At 41.6% G+C, this 19,261-nt stretch overlaps 1 protein-coding gene and 1 long non-coding RNA gene across 5 annotated transcripts in view; both read left to right on the forward strand.

The window, feature by feature from the left end:
- The window catches only part of LOC150053012 (uncharacterized), a 132,533-nt gene that overhangs the window by 96,821 nt on the left and 16,451 nt on the right, over positions 1-19,261 (forward strand). The window lies entirely within an intron of this gene.
- LOC150053013 (uncharacterized) lies at positions 2,341-10,835 on the forward strand. The gene is made up of 3 exons (XR_016538145.1): positions 2,341-2,498; positions 9,028-9,113; positions 10,650-10,835. It is a non-coding gene; the product is annotated as an uncharacterized LOC150053013 (long non-coding RNA).

The following is a 19,261-nucleotide window of genomic DNA, read 5'->3' on the forward strand; positions in this document are numbered from 1 at the left end:
GTAGGCCGAATGAATGGATTGACTATGTAAAACTGTTTGATATTGAAACAACTCCTTTTGACCCCCTCAAATTGGCTTCATTCCCCTAAAGACGGTTAAAGTTAATTAAGCACTCAATAGGTTTATGGTGTTTAAATTAAAATATATTACTCCTCATTGTGTAGTCATCAAGTGAGAAAGACATCCTCCTCCTGCCTGCCTGGCTGGCTAATGGGCTTATCAAAATTCATGATGTAATAAGAAGGCGGACAAGTGCATGAGAGACTCTGGTTGTCACTCAAGAAAAAAAACACACACAGACTCTTTGCCCACTAGAGGGCACAAGAGAGCCACAAATGCCTGCTGCTGGGAGAAGCGGTTTTGAGAATTGAAGTGGAAAAGCCCAGTCTCTTTTCCCTTTTCCCACCTCCACACTCCCTACATCCTGCTTCTTTCTTTTGTAAAGAAAAAAATTTAATATTTTCCCCCTATAAATGTGGAGTTCTTTCTATATTTCCTTCATTCTGCTTCTTGCCTCCAAGTCTCCTGAAATTGATTTGTCTCTCTATTTATAACAGGAGGGTGTGGCAGAAGTCAGAAAAAAGAATGCTTTCCTAAAGTGAGGGTAACTTTTAATGTTCATTGAGGAGGTGTGTGTTGGAGGAGGGGGTGGGAAGCTAGAGAACCATGTTTCCCAAGGAAGTTGCAACCATAGTACAGGGAAAACACTTGGCTCTTTCTCTTCAAAAGCTACATGGAGGCTGTGATTGTGCCCCTGACTGCCCTGGAGGGAGGGGTAGAGAACCTGTGACTTTTCGATCTGAGAGAAGAGTTGCTTAATGAAATTGGCAGCAGGCAAAATACAGGAGGAAGTCTGAGCCTTTCGGGAATACTTACTTTGACTGAAAAGACCTAGGCACTGTGAGCTGATCAGAGCTCAGCTAACCTGCTAGCCCCTCCTCTGTCCAGCAATCTCCATTCTAGATTGAATGGCCATTAGTCCGCTGGGGACTGTGATTTGGAAATGTGATTTCAAGAGTTCTTGTACATGAATCTGCAACTCACCTTTTCTAGACTGATTTTATAAAGATTATACTTTGCTTCTCATTAACATTTTTCTTTTTTCTTTGTCAGTTACGGGCTTGAACTCTGGGCCTGGGCTCTGTTTCTAAGCTCTTCAGCACAAGGCTAGCCCTCTACCACTTGAGCCACAGTGCCACTTCTGGTTTTCTGGTAGTTAACTGGAGATAAGAGTCTCATGGACTTTTATGCCTGGGCTGGCTTTGAACCACGACCCTCAGATCTCAGCCTCCTGAGTAGCTAGGATTACAGGCATGAGCCATCAGCGTCTGGCTCATTAACATTTTTATTGCCGTTATAATGTGCAGAGAGGTCAGAATTTCATAAGTCAGGTAATGAATATATTTCTTTTTGGACAATATTACCTCTTCCCTTTCTCTTTCACCCAGTTTTTCTATGGTCCCTTTTCAACATAGTGTCTAGTGAGTATGATGGTACTTGCTCACTCTTTATTCCTCCATTTCTGTCTTCCCCTGCCCCCCTATACCACCCCCTGCCAAAGATGGATAAAGGAACAAACAAGATAAGAAAAAAACCCAACAATTAAAAAGCCAGGCATGGTGGCTCATGCCTATAATCCTAACTACTCAGGAGGCTGAGATCTGAGGATCAAGTTTCACAGCCAGCCAGGGCACAAAAGAACCTGAGACTCTTATCTCCAATTAACTTCTAGAAAATGGGAAGTGGGGCTTGGCTCAAGGGTAGGGTGGTAGCCTTGAGCTGAAGAGCTCAGGGACAGCGCCCACACCAAGTTCAAGCCCCATGACACACAAAAAATTAATAAAAAAGATAAAAAAACAAAAACTTCTTGTTTCCATGTCCTGAAGTTCATTTTGGTAAACATTATTTTATAAGATCAGAGGCACAGAGGCATCGAGTATCGTCCTTGTCCTTTTGTTTCCCTGTGTGTAAATACCTAAAAGCCTGTATAATTTATTATGTCCTGGTACATTTTAGATCTAGCTTTCACACATGAGAAAAAAGTATGGAAAGTTTGTCTCTCTTGAACTTGGCTTACCTCATTTAACATGATTTCTTTTCTAGATCCATCTATTTCCCTGCAACTGTGCTTTTATCGTGTGTGTGTGTGTGTGTGTGTGTGTGTGTGTGTGTTTGTGTTACTAAGGTTTGAACTCAGCCTTGAGCTTGCAAAGTAGTTGTTTATCTCTTGAGCCACATTCTTAGTCCCTTTTGCTTTGGGGTAGTTTTTCAATAGGTCTTGAAACTATGCTTGGGTGGGTCTGGACTCTAATTTTCTATTTGTGTGTCACATGTAGTTGGGATGACAGGCACATGCCACCACACTCAGATTTTGATTGGTTAAGACGGAGGTCTTATCATTTGGACTGTCGCTTTCCTTGAAGTGCAAACCTTCAACTCTCATGCACCTGCAGAGCTGAGATTATAGGCGAGGGATATCACACCTGGCCTATCAGCGGGTAAGTTTCCATATGTAGGGGTGACTGGCAAGATAGACAGCAGACATTACCTTTAAAGGATAAATAACCATAAGCATTAGACCCAGTGGGCAAAGGTGGCAGGATGAATTCAGTGAGGGTGACCACAGGCAGTGTTGGAGGTGGCCGGGTCCTGGTAAGTTTATATTTAGGGATGTGAGAGGCAGCTCACACTGAAAGAAATCTGCTTGCCTGCATGAGCATCCATGCACTGTCATTTGGCCTCTCTTGCGTTCCAGTTGTTTCTAATAGCAGAGTTTTCTTTTCATGGTACCTTTGATTAATAATGATGAATTGTTACTATTGCTCAGTGAAAGTGGTTTTGTGTCTATGAGCTAGAGAGCTTTAGAGAGGCTAAAGTCCTGGGGGTGCTTCTCTGATTTCCTCAGAACATTCTGTCTGGTTTTTTGTTAAGATTTCATTTGGAGAGGAAAGATCCACTGCTAAAAGAGAAAGAGGGGGACATGGAGAGCTTCAGGTCCTCTCATTTGCTGCCTTCTGGCTTATAAAGTTTTCCTATGATTCCATTTGAACCTCGCATAGCATTTTGTCTCCATCTTTGTTTTCAGAAGAGAAAGCCAAGTTCAGGCAGGTCAGTGGTGCAGTCTCACCACCTGACTGGCAGGTCATCATCATGCAATGAATGGCAGAGTGAGGCTTTGATCCTGGGACTTCAGATTCTAAATCCAGCCTCTTGTCTTAGAACTGGGACCGGTGTGTGTGGGGGGGTGGGAGGGGTCAAGATGCACTGTACTTACAAATGGATTTGTTGAATGGCAACCCCTTTATAGAGCTGTGTGAGGATAATAAGAATAGGGCTGGGAATGAGGCTTAGTGGTGGAGGGTAGAGTATTTGCCTAGCATGAATGAAGTACTGGGTTCAATTCCTCAGTACCACATAAACAGAAAAAGCCAGAAGTGATGCTGTGGCTTAAGTGGTAGAGAGCTAGCACAAAGAGGCTCAGGGACAGCTCCAGGACTGGCAAAAAAAAAAAAAGATAACAACATAAATTTTAAAAAAGCACAGAAGAAGGGAGAGGCAAGATCTAAAGATCAGAACTGAAGTCTCCTGGCTGGGTGGCCCTGAGAGAAAAGGCTAGAAAGCGGGGTTAGGAGCCACAAAGGAGAATCCTGGATTCAAGAGCAGTTCAGCAGGTGGCAACAGTGCCCTAAAATGGAAAGAAGCTGTCACCAGTCTCCAAGGTCTTCAGGACTGGGGCCAAAGCCTCCTCCCAGCCCCACCTCTCTACTGGGGGGCCAAGGCACTCTCCCCTGAACATCACCTTTTATTCTGGGAATATCATCATCATTCCCATTAGGAAATCTAGTCACAGAGTACCTGACCTATCCAGGACTGACCTCTGCAAACTTAACTGTCCAGTCCAGTAAGACTCCCAGGTCTTACTTAGGAAATGATTGCCTCTGGGGGTATGAAATGGGAACAGTTGGGATTTATCTGCTCTGTGGGATTCAAGAAAAGCTGTCCAGGCAGCCTCCTCTTCTCACCAACTCCTTGAACTGCAAGCCTGTAGAAGGGGGAGTCTCATTCACAGGTTGAGTTTGGTGTGGTCTTGCCCTACTGCCAGCTGTGCTTTCTGAGTGTTAACCAGTAACTGGTCTTTTTGTTGATCTGTTTCTATGTTGAGACTCCTCCCCATGGTTCTTACAGAGCACTTTAGGTATTTTCTTGCTTTCTCTTTTAGGTCTTCAGACAAACCTTTCATGTCCCTTTGTGTCTTAGAGAACTTTCCACTGCCATCCAGCTTCCCTTTGCTCAGCCGAACTGAGGGGCTCTCTCACCCCTCCTCTCTGACAATCAAATGGGGCCTGGGAGATTTAAGGCTTGCTCCAATAACCTGTAGTTTTCTGTTGAATCTCTTGGGAAGTGGTAGCAGGCAAAAAGAAGGAATAATTACATTTAAAGTTAGTTCTTCATTTGCGTAGTTTGCTTCCTTTGTGTTCAGATTCTTGTTTTTCTTTCCTTTTCCCAAAGCCTAAAGAAGGGCCCTACAAACAGCACAAAATCTACAGAACCAATCAACTGGAAAAGAAATGACAATAAAAGTCACCCAGACTCAAGTCTTCTTGTCAGCATCCATCTGTGTTAAACAGTCTTAGAAATTTAGCAGAGAATTCACTATTTGATTGAATAGAGTGTTTCTAGCACTTAAAATTTTTAAAAAGAAAAAGAAAACTCAGCAACCTGTTTAACTCCTAGTTTATTTCTTAACACCCCTCCACCCCATCCCCCACCCTCACTTAAAAACTTGTACATAATTGCATTTCTCCTCTGTGGATTAGAGGTATCATTGGAAAGTTCAAAATTCCAAGTTTTGGAGCTTTCTCTGTCTCTGTCTCTGTCTGTCTCTCTGTCTGTCTGTCTGTCTGTCTCTCTCTCTCTCTCTCTCTCTCTCTCTCTCTCTCTCTCTCTCTCTCTCTCTCTCTCTGCTTAGAAGCATCCTTGGATACAGAGCCTTTCCATATCATCTCTCTTAATTTGTGCACTTAATTGACAGCTTGTTAACAGTTCATTAGAAACCCTGAAAACCATGTGGCACAAACAAGATCTAGGAGAGACCATGTGGCCCTTCTTCTAAACTACTGCTTATTTTTTAAAAAAGCCAGAAACAACCCACTGACTCCTTTCAAAGTGAGACTCTTCAGTCTTATCCTACTAAGCATCTTGCTTTTGGCGGGAGGAAATTGGGAGGAAACCAGGTTGTCCCTTGGCTGAGGCTTTCTTTGATCTAGCAAACTAGAAAGCTACGGGCTTGAGCTTTGACATACCAGAAGGGCTCTCTGACAGCAAAGGCTCATCCAAGACAGACCAATGGGCTGCACTACAAGGCTCTGGGGTGGGGATTCACAGTACCTCTCTGATCTTCCCATCCTCCCACTCACCCTCTTCCAAATCTCTGGAGCCCTTCATAGAAACTTCTAGCAGGACCAGTTGCAATGAAAAATCGTTTCCTCTTTACCATTTCACTTCACTCTTCCTTCTGTTATTAAAAGACCATGTGGTGCCATAGCTCCCAAGATGCCTTACTTTGTCTGAGTAGAGAACAGCTTTCGCCTTTCCTCCATTATTGGGTCAGCTGGACCACCCTGGCTGAGTGGTTAGAATGATTTCTTTTTAGGTCATCTTTAAGCATCCCCTTCTCAATCACACCCCTTCTTCCTCCTCCCTTCACACTCAAGCAGTCAAAAGAGTTATACAAGAACACAAGAAAGAGTCCTTCATCAGGAGCACGTGTGTCCTTATAGATTGGCCTCTACAAAATGAATTCACTTTAATTCCACTGTATGTGCTATGTGCTGAGTCCCTACTTTGTTTTAGGTCTTGAGCACACAGTAACGAGCAGAACGAACATAGTCTCTACCCTGGTAAATCTCACTGATTACTAATTACAGCAATTGCTACACATTATAAACTTTGGAGGATCATTCCATCTTTGGAATGAAGGTAATATTTCAAAGCCCTCTGGAGCAGAAAGATGTTAGTCCAGCATCAAGAATTATTCTCTTCCCAAGAATAGCCCTTGTTTCCTCATCCTGAGGTTCCTTCTGTGGCATAATCTTCTCCCCAGAAGGAACTTGGAGAAAGATTATTTAAAGCACACTTCCCAGAAATTGACATTACAAGCTTCCTGAAATGATTTTACTAGATGTTGAACGATGTGCCATGCTCATGCTTGGCCAGACTTTACTTATGTAATTTTCAGGTACTAGCTGATAACACGTGAGCTTTATTCATAAAATCTATCTGTAATTTTTAACTTTTATGAGATGTCTGTGTCTCCTGGTATCCCAGAACAATAGTCAGAATTTCAAGAGAGTAGTCTGGGGAAATCTTTCCCAGTATGGGAGACAAGTTTTCTTAAAAGCATTGTGCTAGGAAGATTTTTCTCCAACCAAAGGAATCTGTCCCATGGTTATGATACTGCACTAGAAGGACTGAGATTAATTTTGAGTGACATAGTTGAAGCTACCAAAGAATTCAGCAGTTGAATACCCACAGACAACAGAACAAATAACGAGACAAGGAAACAAATAACATGTCATGTTGACTGCAGTAGTGGGCCTTTTTTTCTTTAGGTTTCTGTGGTAACTTCCTCCACATTCTTACACACCTTTGTTTTTACTTTGTGGGAATTCATCCTTCTTTCATATTCAGCCATGCCATTTTGTTAAGATTAACCCATACTGTAGCTCTTGGGGTAGGCTCTGATTGGCTTAAACCAGTTAGGGAAGCTTGCGATCACTTGGAGTGATTGGCTTAGAAATGGACATGTGACCCAGTCCTGGCACATATGTGTGATGGCTTATGTTCATAGTGTTCTTGGTCCTCCATGTATGCTTCGTTGAAGAAATACTACTTGGTGGCCTCCACTGACATTAAATTAGGAGACCCTGTGTGCAAATGCATGCATACATACATATATGTTGTGTGTGTGTGTGTGTGTGTGTGTGTTGTCCTTGTGCAGACCTGAGAAAAAAGTCTGACAATTAAGGTTTCTGTGCTTTGGTACAGACTATTGGAATCACAGCGGAGCACAGTAAATCTCTGGGTCATCTGAATCGCTTACATTTTCAAGTTTCGTGTAGACAAATGTTGAACCAAGTCCAATCTAGGCAACTGAGAAACCAAGCAATTTTCCCATCCTGTCTCTGTAGGAGCAGGTTAGAGTTGAATTGTCATTACTTTTGTTATAGCCTCAAAAAAGTGCCAGTGAAGGGATGATACAACAATTATCTTTTAGGGAGAAATTATTAAAATGAATTTAAAAAATTTTAAATCAAATCTTGCAAATGTTTAGCTTACAAGAATAGGCATTCCCTGATTTTCTGGTGGAAATAAATGTAGGGCTGTGTGTGTGTGCGCGCACACATATGCGTGTGTATGTATGTTTGCATTCATGTGTGTATGTGTGTGTGTGGTAGACTTCATCTGAGAGCGCTAAGGAAATCAGTACTGGTTATATTTTAAAAGTTTTCTTTAAAACAGACATTTGGGGTTGGAAATGTGGCTTAATGGTAGAGTGCTTGCCTGGCATGCATGAAGCCCTGGGTTCAATTCCTGAGGACCACACAGAAAAGGCCAGAAGTGGTGCTATGGATCAAGTGGTAGAGTGCTAGCCTTGATCAAAAGAAGCTCAAGGACAGTGCCCAGGCCCTCAGTTCAAGACCCAGGATTGACACACACACACACACACACACACACACGACAAAAAAAAATATAGTTACTTATGAAGTGAAGAATTGGTAGTTTGTTGGAAAAATGTCAATGTCAATGTCACAGTGGTATTCTAGCACCAAAATCTCTACAAACAGTGTGTGAGTCCAGTATCTACTTGTCAAGGAATGGTATTGGAACTTGTGGCTCTCTGCTCATTGGTACATTTGCCCATTCCAGATCTTTGGGAATTACCCTAAGAGAGATCGACAGCTTAGTAAGAAATGGGCCTTGATTCTACAGATCAAATCAAGCACTGCTGTCATTTATCTATGCCCAAAGACCATGTCACAAATTCATTTCAGAGGCTCATTCCTCCCTGTCCATCTCCCTTCATTTGAGAATTTTAGCTGCTACTTCCAATTCACTTTGTCATTTTTCTAGCTTTGTGATTGGGTGGCTATGGTCCTTGCAGAATCTCATGAGAAGTCTCGACATGGTTTTCTGTGATATGTGACCTTATCTGCTGATCTCTCATTTATATAAAGTCTCAGAATTGTTAAGTTCCTCGCAGTGTGATATAATTTTGTCTGAACCACATGCTGATGCTTTCTTCTCTTCTCCTTGGAGCTCATGGTTTGTGCTGACTTTGGAACAGAACTTGAGAAGTATAAGCCTAAATGCTTTTTGTCAAAAATTCCACCAGCCCTTTAGGCCTTAATTGTTACTCAATGTCTTATTTCTTCGTTGAGTATCAGTCACAAAGATCTATTTCTCGGGTACAAGACAGGTTTACCTTGTAATCAATGTTTAGCTCTAGCCTGAGAATCTTAGCATGTGATAATGGGGTTGTCTTCTCTTATGTATAACTTCTCCCAATCTCGGCTTGTCAGACTTCATGACCAGAATTGGAAACTATTTACTCTTCATCACCTTTATTTTTCGCTCTCGTATATCTCTGGTATATTCTCACATTCTTCATTTTGGAAATAGCATGTGTGATGAGCTCATGAACTGGAGATTTGTAAGGAATTCTTCACTTTCCTAGTGATTCTCTTCATGGAGCCTACAAGTCATGTATGCATTTAAACATTCACTTGCCCAGTATGACAGAATTGACTAAACTTTGTGATTGTTTGGTTGCTAGTGAGTTACATGACATGACTTGGGCTGGTTTCTTCTTGGAGCTTCTGTTTCTATAGCTACAAAATGGACCTAGTGGTTCTTGCCTTACAGAATCATTCTGGGGCTTAGTAGGATTATATCATACTAGCAAATATCTGGGAAAATCCAGGTGATCAATAACATTAGATCCCTTTTCCCATTTCCTTAATGCAGTGCAATAAGAAGTTCTAAGATGGACTATAGCTAATAAACAACAGCAACAACAGCAAAAAAGCAACAACAGAAAACCCAATCTTCTAGTAAGTCACAACAAAAAGAATTACTTGGTAAAAATCTGCAGACTCTTGAAAGTTGAAAATAATGAAAGAGACGCTTAGATAGTTTAAATATCTTTGGGGGTTAAGGTACTGTTTTAGATCATTAAAAATTATAAACCAAAGCAAAATTATAAATAGAATTTCTGGTTTTCAAATGTCAAATACCCCAACCATAGAACAACTTTTTAAAAAAGACTTATTAATTTATTCAAAATTCATAAGAATAATTGTTTGGGAACACTCAGATTTATGTCAGAAGCATCTTCTGACTTTATTACAAATGAAAAAGTCTGTCAGAGTGTTCTTTTTTGTTTGCTTGTGACAGGGTCTTACTATATTATCCCAGGCTGGTCTTGAGATTGCAATCCTGTAGCAGCCTCCTGAGTTGTTGGGATTACAGATATGTACTACTGTGCTGTTCCTTAAAAAAAGTTATAAAGAAGGAAAAAGAAATAATGTATATCAAACCATGCTTTACCATGATATTTGCTTACATTGAACAAGAAGGTTCACTTGTGATGTGTTGCTTATGATGGCACTGCTTATTGCTCAAGGTAACAGTTGTTAATTAGGGTAAAAAATGCCAGACACAGTTTACAAAGAAGAAATTTTTCTAGCTCACACTTTGGGACATGCCAGTTCATGACCATGGTGTGTATGGGCCATGGTGACACATGGGCCCATGGGCCTACGTAGACTTTTGGGAACCTTGTAAGATCTAATTTGGGGGTCTCTGGCTCTGAGCCCCCTTTCTATGCAGAGTCAATATTTTACTTTAGCTTTCAGTAAATTTGCTGCTTTACTATTAAAAAAAAATAAGACCTAGCCGAGCGCAGTGGCTCATGCCTGTAATCCTAGCTACTCAGGAGGCTGAGATCTGAGGATCTCAGTTCAAAGCCAGCCAGGGCATGAAAGACCATGAGACTCTTATCTTCAATTAATCACTACAAAATGGGAAGTGGGGCTGTGGCTCCAGGGGTAGGGTGGTAGCCTTGAGCTGAAGAGCTCAGGGATAGTGCCCAGGCCCAGAGTTCAAGCCCCATGACTGACAAAAAGCAAAAACAACAAAAATGATTTAAATAGGTCAGACAAGGTATTAAACCCTGGCAATGCCAACCCTTGAAAGGCTGAGTCAGGAAAATCTTGAAGTCCAAGACAGCCTGGAATATATATATAGGGAGACCTTGCTTCAACAACAATTAGCAAAGTAGTTCAACTATCACAGTCAAACAGCTGCCTAGATGGTGCCTAGACTGTGCACTTCTGTGAGGGAAGAGACAGCATTTTGCTCTCTGTGTCTTGGTTCGCATGCCCCCAGGTTCATCTCTGTATTTTTTTTTTAGGGACAGTTCTTATTGGTCTTACCATGTGTGCATTTATTTGCCAAAAAACACACAATGAAAAATATAAAATTTAATTCAGCACTATGAAAAGACGCCCTGCCAGTGAAGAACTCTCAACTTGGAGTTTCAATGGCCTTGTGCAAATTTATCAATTCTCCCTAACCGATCTGTGTAGGTTGTAGAGGAGCGGAAATCCCAGGAGTGAGGAGCAAGCTGAGTTTAAAGCTGGCAACAGTTGATAGTGCCTCACATCCGGTGACTGGAAATGTTTTCAGAAAACCGGGAATTGCACAAGATGAATCTGAGAATGAAGACCAGGATGTTTTCTAATTATAATGTGTGTTTCATTACACTGTGCAAAATGTCAATGCTAAAATCATTTTTAAGCTAATAAAAATGCCAAGAACTACTACATAATTTGTTTTCGATGTGCAATTTATCATACTTCCATAGATGCATTTTAATGCCATCTGCAATGCTTTAGAATAACTTGCCAACTCCATATAATGTAATAGACTATTTCACTATGGACCATGATTTCAGGGTCATTGTGATTCCTAAGCTAATAGAAATATTTTGTAGAGGGTGGCATATAATTGTTCCTGTGAATTCTTATATTTGCATAAATAGCAGAAGGCTGATTTTTAGAAGTGTCTGCTCAAACTCAAATTTGAGAATATTTTATTTGCCTAGTTTCAGCTTCATGCTTAAATTGGTATGTGAACTCTCATCAAAATCTTGCAGCTGCTTTTACAGTTTAAATAGTGCATTTCTCTTGTAAAACATCTTCATGGATAGATCCTGGAGTGTGAAGATTTGGGTTTATTTTGGTTACCCTCAGAAGAATGTTTAGAAATAGCATTCTTTTATAATTTTTCACAATAGAACATTTTGCTACATGCCATGACATAGTTAATGTGGCCATTGGGGTTCCCATAGGGTCCTGTTTTGGGGACCATAAAGTCAGATTGCTCTGTTTTCTCTTTTCCTCCTGGCATCTCCTCTGTGTCCCTCCCTTGCCAAGATCTCATGGAGCAGCAGTTATCCCAACCCCCACTCCCCATGTTTTTCTCACAGGCTGCCAGCGTACAATCATTGTGATGTACAATTAGCTCTGAAGCACATACAGATAAGAAAAGAATCATCTTTAAAAAAAAAAACGCTGTACAGAGGCAATAACATTTCAGACTGGATTTAATCCCAAAGACATAGTGTTCTGAAGTAGGGAGGCTCAAAAATCCAGAAGCCAAGTAGGTACAGTGTGGAAGATTGGAATTATATATATATATATATATATATATATATATATATATATATGTACAAAAAACCATAATGGTAGACAGCAGCCAGGATAGCCAAGTGAGGAAACACTGTTAATTGAATGTTTAAAAGGACTGAGATTAAGGGTTGAATGTAGCATCTCAAAGCTCTTGTAGGCAAAGGATGATAAGGAGAGAGACATTCAGATGAGGTGGATGAGGGGCTTTAAACCATAGAATGGTTGACCTTGGCCTAGAATGGTTGACCTTGGCCTAGCCACTTTCTTTCTACATCACTTTTTTTTTTTTTGTCAGTCCTGGGTTTAAGCTCAGGGCCTGAGCACTGTCCTTGGATTTTTCTCAAGGCTAGAGCTCTACCACTTGAGCCTCAGCACCACTTCCGGCTTTTTCTAAGTGTGTGGCACCAAGGAATCGAACCTTGGTCTTCGTGCATGCTAGGCAAGCACTCTACCACTAGGCCAAACTCCCGGCCCTCTCTACATCATTTTTCTCAGGACCAAAATAAAAAAAAAAGTTCGAACGGAAACATTTGCAGAGAGCTGGGGTGCTTGGTGCTTGATGGCTCTTATCTATAATCCTAGCTACTCAGGAAGCTGGGTTTTGAGGAAAGTCTGTGAGACTTATCTCCTACAGAAAAAATCATATGATAAAGCCTTGAGCAAAAAAAGCTATGTATGAGTATAAAACTCTGAGTTCAAGCTGAAGTTCCACCCCTCCCTCCACACATATATAGACACAGACACACACACAGACACACATACAGACACACACACAGACACACACACACACACACACATACACACACACACACAGATGTTTTCTGTTTCTATTTCAGCTAAGTCCACTTCTTTCCCAGTTATGGCTCGTGGCTAAGGAGTTAACCTGAAGTATGACAGTTGAAACAGGTAAAGTCACTTTCCAGAATTCACACAACAACCAAGAGGCTAAGTCTGAATCTACTCAACCTGAATCCAGGATGTGCCATTCACACAAGGATCTGACCCTGGAGTATGCAACCTGCCAGGCCCCCTCCCTCTGAGCTTACTTGATGTTGTCATCACCAGAGGTTACTTACCATCAGGTCTTGGGGAATCCCAGATCTATTTCTGCTCTTTGGCCTCTCCCTATGTGTTAATCAGCCTCCCATCACTGTAATATATACCAGAAACAATTCAGTCTAAAGAAAGAACATTATATTGTGGTCCACAGTTTCAGTCTGTAACTGCTTGACACTGTTGCTTTGGGGCCTGTGGTGAGGCAGTACTTCCTGGTGAGAGCACAACATGGAAGAAGTTGTTTACGTCAGGATTTCTGGGAAGCAAAGAGAGAGCAAGAGCCTGGGGTCCAATGCTCTCTTCAGGAACATGCCTCCAGTGACCTAACTCCCTTTCTTTAGGCTTCATGTTCTTTCCTAGTTGATCAACAAATAGGCCTTTGGGGCTCTTCCAAACCCCAATGATAGAACTCTCCCAGCTTCAAGACAAGTGATAAACTTGGATTTGGAGACTAGATGGTTCAAAAGAGAAGAAATGATTCTGTGTCAGAAGGGAGGACCAAGTCTCCTTCTGTAAATCTAAGCTCTTCTTTCTCCCAGAGTTCCAAGGGTACTTAAGAAGGTACGAGGGTATGGCTAGAGCTAATATATAATAAATAGGTCTTCCTATTGCCTTCTCTTTCTTGTACATTCTCAGGCAGTGTGCAGAGCCAAGAGCTGATGATTTATTGATTACATTTTCCAGATGGAATGGCAGCCTAAGGGGTAGTTTTCTACCTAAAATAGACACTGAAGATGCAGAGATGCTCAAGGTCTAGTAAGTAACCTTAATGTTTTCATTTTTGGTGCCAACCTCCAAAAGGTGGCCATCTTGAAGGGAACTGACAACCTTCCTATGGAACAATTTTCAGTCTCAGAGCTCTACTTTTACAGAATTCTATCAGAAAGCTACATTGTAATGACAATTGACTATTGCATTTAAATTCTCAAGTCTTTCCAGCTGTGTGTGTGTGTGTGTGTGTATGTGTGTGTGTGTGTTGATACTGGGCCTTGAGCTGAGAGCCTGGACAGTATCCCTGAGCATTTTTTACTCAAGGCTGCTCCATAACTTGAGTGTTTTGGCAGTTCATTGGAGATCAGAGTCTTACAGACTGTTCTGCTTGGGCTGGCTTCCAATTGTGATGCTCAGATCTCAGCCTCTTGAGTAGCTAGGATGGCAGGTGTGAGCTACCACCACATGTTTTTATACTAGAAGCATATGGGTATTTTGCAAAGTTTCAGTGTGAGGGAATTTGGAGTTTGTTTTGTTTTGTTGCATTAGTTTAAATCCTCTAATACAGCTTCTGAACTTTTGCAAACAAATCCCAGGCCTCCAAAGGATGCTGGGAGTTATCATTTTTGTTTCCTCCACATGAAGATAGCCGATCCTCTGACACATCCTGTCCGGTGTGTTTTTTGTCCTCCTGGCATCAGAATATTAGCCCACAGCACAAGGTATATTTATTTTGCTGTTTTGCCAGTTCTCGTGGTGTTTATTTTAATAGAAAGGGATTTGCTGGTAATTAAGAAGGGAGAAAAGTTCTTATCACATCAAACAGTTCTTTGCTTTGCATAAAGAGGATTCTTGGGGGCTTAATTGAGCCAAAAAAATATAAACAGGAGGTGAATGTTCTAGATGTTTATAGGTTAAACCTTCCAGTGGCTCTGAAATGGGCCTTCCCTGGCTGGAGCAGTGGTTAATGGCTGGAGCTTTGAACCTGTGTGAGGGACTTGGTTTGCCCCAGGGAGAAACTCTCTCAACTGGATAATGCAGAGGCACTGTGGGGACTCGGCATAATTTGCTGATAGGATATCAAAAATAGCATTAAGGTAATTACATTCTGTACTTGTAATATTTCACAGGCAATCATAAAGTAGAAAATTGCATAAAGTAGAACATTTTTTGAACCTGGCCATTTAAAACTTTTTTTTTATAATGGAATTGCAGTGAAGCTGATATATTTGAAAATCATTGTTTCTTAAATGTGTGCTCAGTGGATAACTATATAAATGCAGCCATTAGTTTAACCATCTCGTCAGGGTTAAGAGAATGAGTAGGAAATGGGAACTGTCTTAATGTCTTGTAGCAGAGCAAGGAGACAAAGGAGAGAGCGCCCTTTCAAGGGCCATCTTGTTATAGCAGAATTGCCTGCAGATCCTGGTGCCAGTGGCTCAACGCTTATTATCCTAACTATTCAGGTGAGATCTGAGGATTGTAGTTCAAAGCCAGTGTGGGCACAAAAAGTCCATGAGACTCTTATCTCTAGTTAACTGCCAGAAAACTAAAAGTGGTGCTGTGGCTCAAATGGTAGAGTGCTAGCCTTGAGCTCAGGGACAACATTCAAGCCCAGAGTTCAAGCCTGACCCACCGCCGTGCCACACACGCCCCCTCCGCCAAAAAAAAAGGAAGAAATGCCTGCAGAGATCAGCCTTCCAGATTCTCTCCTCACACCCTCATTGGACCAACTCTTGTAACTCACATTCTTCCTTTTTACCAACATTTCACTTTGTGAAACATTTTCATAAGCATTAAAAAGTTATTTATTTATTTTGACCATGGAAACAATATAGCTATCCAAATATTGAGCCCCAGGCTGTATTTTCTTCCTGTTAAAATGTTGGCTATTGGTTCTGATTTTTTGTTAAGAATGTTAATTTAAGTTCACATAAATATGACACAAAAGAGAGGAAGACAGAGATCCTGAGTAATTTGGGACTTTGTTGTACAAATAGTGTATATAATTAAGATATATATATATATAATTAGGTTAAAATATTGAAGATAATGGAATAGACATATGCTTTCAAATTGGCAAAGTAAGAGGAACTTTCAGGAAATGAAATGAAGAGACAAAAGAGAATGGCAGTGAGACATCAGCAAATCCATCAAATGGCAGAGACCATTAGATTGAGTCAAAACAAAATAAAAAATAAAATATGAGAAGGCTCAAAATGAGAAGGGTTATCAATGTGTGAGAAGTAATGCACCCACTACCTGACAAATGTAACTGTAACTGCTCTATACATGACCCTGGCAATAAAATAAAGAATACAGATGAGAAGTCTCATTAGATTTTGGCCCAGAACTCCTAAAGGGTTGCTTATCCTGTGTTAGAGTGAAAGATAGTCAGATTCCACTTTCATTCTAATGTTCCTTAGAAAGACTTACTATACTGTCATTAAAGTCATCTGTGCATAGTCCTGGCTTATGATAGTTAGTAGATGACTTTTCAATGTTAAGTTGCTATGACATACTATGACATCATACTATGAAATCATTCTGGGATGCATTTTGATTTTTTATCTTTCTTTGGCCTAGATCTAGGTATAACTCCCTCTTAGTGCCAGTCATCGTGAGGTTAAACAACCAAACTGCATAGCATATTGTATAACTGTAACAGAATGTTAGATAGGAGGGGTATCAATGTTGAAACTCAAGCTTTGCTAACTGGCAAGTACTCTCACTTGACCCATCTCCCCATCCCACTCCACCCCACCCTGTCCTTTTGCTTTTCTGTATATTTTTAGATAGGGTCTTGAATCTTCTCAGACTATCATCCATCCTGCCTCTGCTTCCCAAGTGGCTGGGACCATGGACATGAACTTCCATGCCTAGTTTGTTTTTGAGATGATATCTAACTCACGTTTACCTAGGCTGACCTTGAACTGCAGTCCTTCTGCCACCTAACTTCCCAAGTGGCTGGGCTTATAGGCATGTACCACCACATCTAGCCCTTGATGCAATTTTCATAACAACATTTTCAGTTTCTGATGGATTTATTGAGGTATAACTCCATGGTAAAGAGCATCTGTAGTCTTTCATGAACTGATAGTTCCAAAGGGAAAAAGTTGGTCTTTCCACTCATAGATTTAATTTCTCCCTCTAAATGGGGCATCTCTGAGGAATACCCTGCTTACCACTGTCCAGTAATGGACCATGGCTTTGTCACTTGAACACTCATCATCGACTTTCATGTTGCCGCTGCCCTATGCTAAGAATCCTTTTGCAGATAGACAATTCCTCATTCCTGTCTACTTATGAGCAGCATGGAGCTTGGTTGCATGCGGCAGGAGAGGGCCTTTTCTTCCTAATACGTTATGAAAGTTTGATCAGAGTGGGAACTTTCTGTCATGGGTGATTAGTATCAGCTCAGATTAATACTCACTTCCCCTAATTCGCTATGAAAAGTGTCAACCTAAGAACACTTGGCTATGAGATGGGACAAGGATGTGGAAGGAAGTTGCACACAAGTTCCCGGGGCTCCCCACCTCCCCGATTCCTGTTGATTCTCTTTCTAGAAAGCTTAGCTTCCTTTTTCCACAAATCTCATTTTTGAAAAACAAAAAACAAAACAAAACAAAACAAAACCAATGCCTGAACTCATTGAACTCTCCAGGCCCAAATCACAGAGGACTGGCCAAATTCGTGCCTATTTCCATTCATAAATACAATCTTCCTAACGATGGTAACAGCCATCTATAACAACCATGTGCCAGGTTCTTTCTAGCTACTGATTGATTGAATGAATTCCCTCCAATACTCCTCTGATATCATTTTACCTATGTAGAAACTGAAACTTGGAGAGGGATTGTGTCTTACATGAGCTTATACAGCCAACAAACAACCATGTTAGGAACCCAAGTCAGGGGCTGGGGTAGGGTTGGGTTTCACTGGTGTGCAGCAGGCTTCTTTCTGTTGTGCAGGTTTTGGTCTTTATCTTCTTTTTAGAATATTTCAGGCTCTCGACGATGATTTTTCAAACTCAGTGCTACTGGCATCTGGGGCTGCAGAATTCTTCACTCTAGGGAGCTGTCCTGTACATCGTAGGGTATTTCACAGCATCTCTGATCTCTAGACCTTAGATGTCAGTTAGCAGCCCTCTCTTTTATTCCCAAATGGTAAAAATCCAGCCAAGTGCTAGTGGCTCATACTTAGGATTCTAGCAACTTAAGAAGCTGCAATCCAGAGGACCATCATTTGAAGCCAGCCAGTGCAAAATAGCCCATTAGATCCCATTTAGAATTAACCAGTGACAAAATGAGCTGGAGGCATGGCTCAAGAACAAGCACCAGACAAGCTAGCTATGAGTAAGCAAGCCTAGTGAGCTTAAGGGACTGAGTTCAACCCACCACCTCTTCCCCAATACTGGGAGGAAAACAAATCAAAACTCTTCAAAAGTTTCTCCAGATTACTTAAGAAGCACTGCTGCAAACTAAGCTCATCAACCAGAAGGACCATGCAGGAGCTCTCGTTTGCAGAGATGGGAGTAACTCAGTTGTGCTCCAGTGAGAGTGGGTTTCCTGATCCTGAGCTGCTGTTAAGATAAGCTCGTAGGCTTTCCTAGCTCAGGGAGCACCAGAGAGTTCATAAGGCTGAGGGCTGCCATGCTATGTGGTTCTTCCAGCTCTTCTTTCCTTGAAATTTCTCTGCTTGCTCTTAGAGCTCCACAATAATTTCTCCCTCCATAGGAAGGAAGAAGTAAGAGGAGGGTGAGTTTGAATTGGTGGCAGAGCCAACACGTGCAAACCGGCCTCTTGTGTCCTCCTCTGGGGCCCACTCTGTGCCCTGTGTATTGACTGGTATATAGCAATGCCTCTCCAAGTGAATGCTCAGATCACAGCAGCAGGGCCGCACAGGAACTGGTTAGAAATGCAAACTCGCAGGCTTCTCCCCAGACCTACATTTCAGACATCCAGAGCAGGAGTCCAGTTGCCTGAGTTTCTCCAAGTCTCTCATGATGTTTACTGATGCTAATGGATGGAAGAGACAGGGAGTATGCATTGGAATGAGACCATTTTCAGGTCCTCCTCTTGCCATCCATGACATTCCATGTGATGAGCTAATTCTGCACCTGTGTCCTAGGAACAAATTCATCCATCCCCAAAGTCAAGTGATGGTGATGCAGGCTTGTAATATCAGCTAATTGGGAAACAGAGGCAAAGAAAATCTCTAATTTGAAGCCAGATCTGGGCAATTAGTAAAACCTTAACTCATAAGTAAAACTCACAACAAAAGGAGCATTGTTCAAGTGACAGGACAAGAAGTCCTGAGTTCAAACTCCAGATCCAGAGGGGCCAGGGAGGGAGGAGGGGGCCAGGAGTTTGGCCTAGTTGTAGGGTGCTTGCCTAGCATGCATGAAGCTCTGGGTTCAATTCACTAGTACTACATACACAGAAAGAGCTAGAAGTGGCTCAAGTGGTAGAATGCTTGCCTCGAGAAAGTCCAAGGTCAGCGTCCATGCCTTGAGTTCAAGCCCCAGGACTAGCATAAAAAAAAAAAAGAGAGAGTGGGTTGGGGAACAGGACTGGGGTCATGGCTCAAATGGTAGAAGCTTGCATATGAAGTGTGAGGTACTGATTTCACCCTGACTTTTATATTGCTTAAATTGTTTGAAGTCAGCTTTCTCTCTCCCTCATTCACCTCACAACATGACTGTGTACCGTTCACATGGAGAGGAAATTATATGGAGCGAT

The sequence above is a fragment of the Megascapheus bottae genome, chromosome 16, assembly GCF_031878675.1.
Source record: "Megascapheus bottae isolate mThoBot1 chromosome 16, mThoBot2.hap1, whole genome shotgun sequence".
Classification (NCBI taxonomy): domain Eukaryota; kingdom Metazoa; phylum Chordata; class Mammalia; order Rodentia; family Geomyidae; genus Megascapheus; species Megascapheus bottae.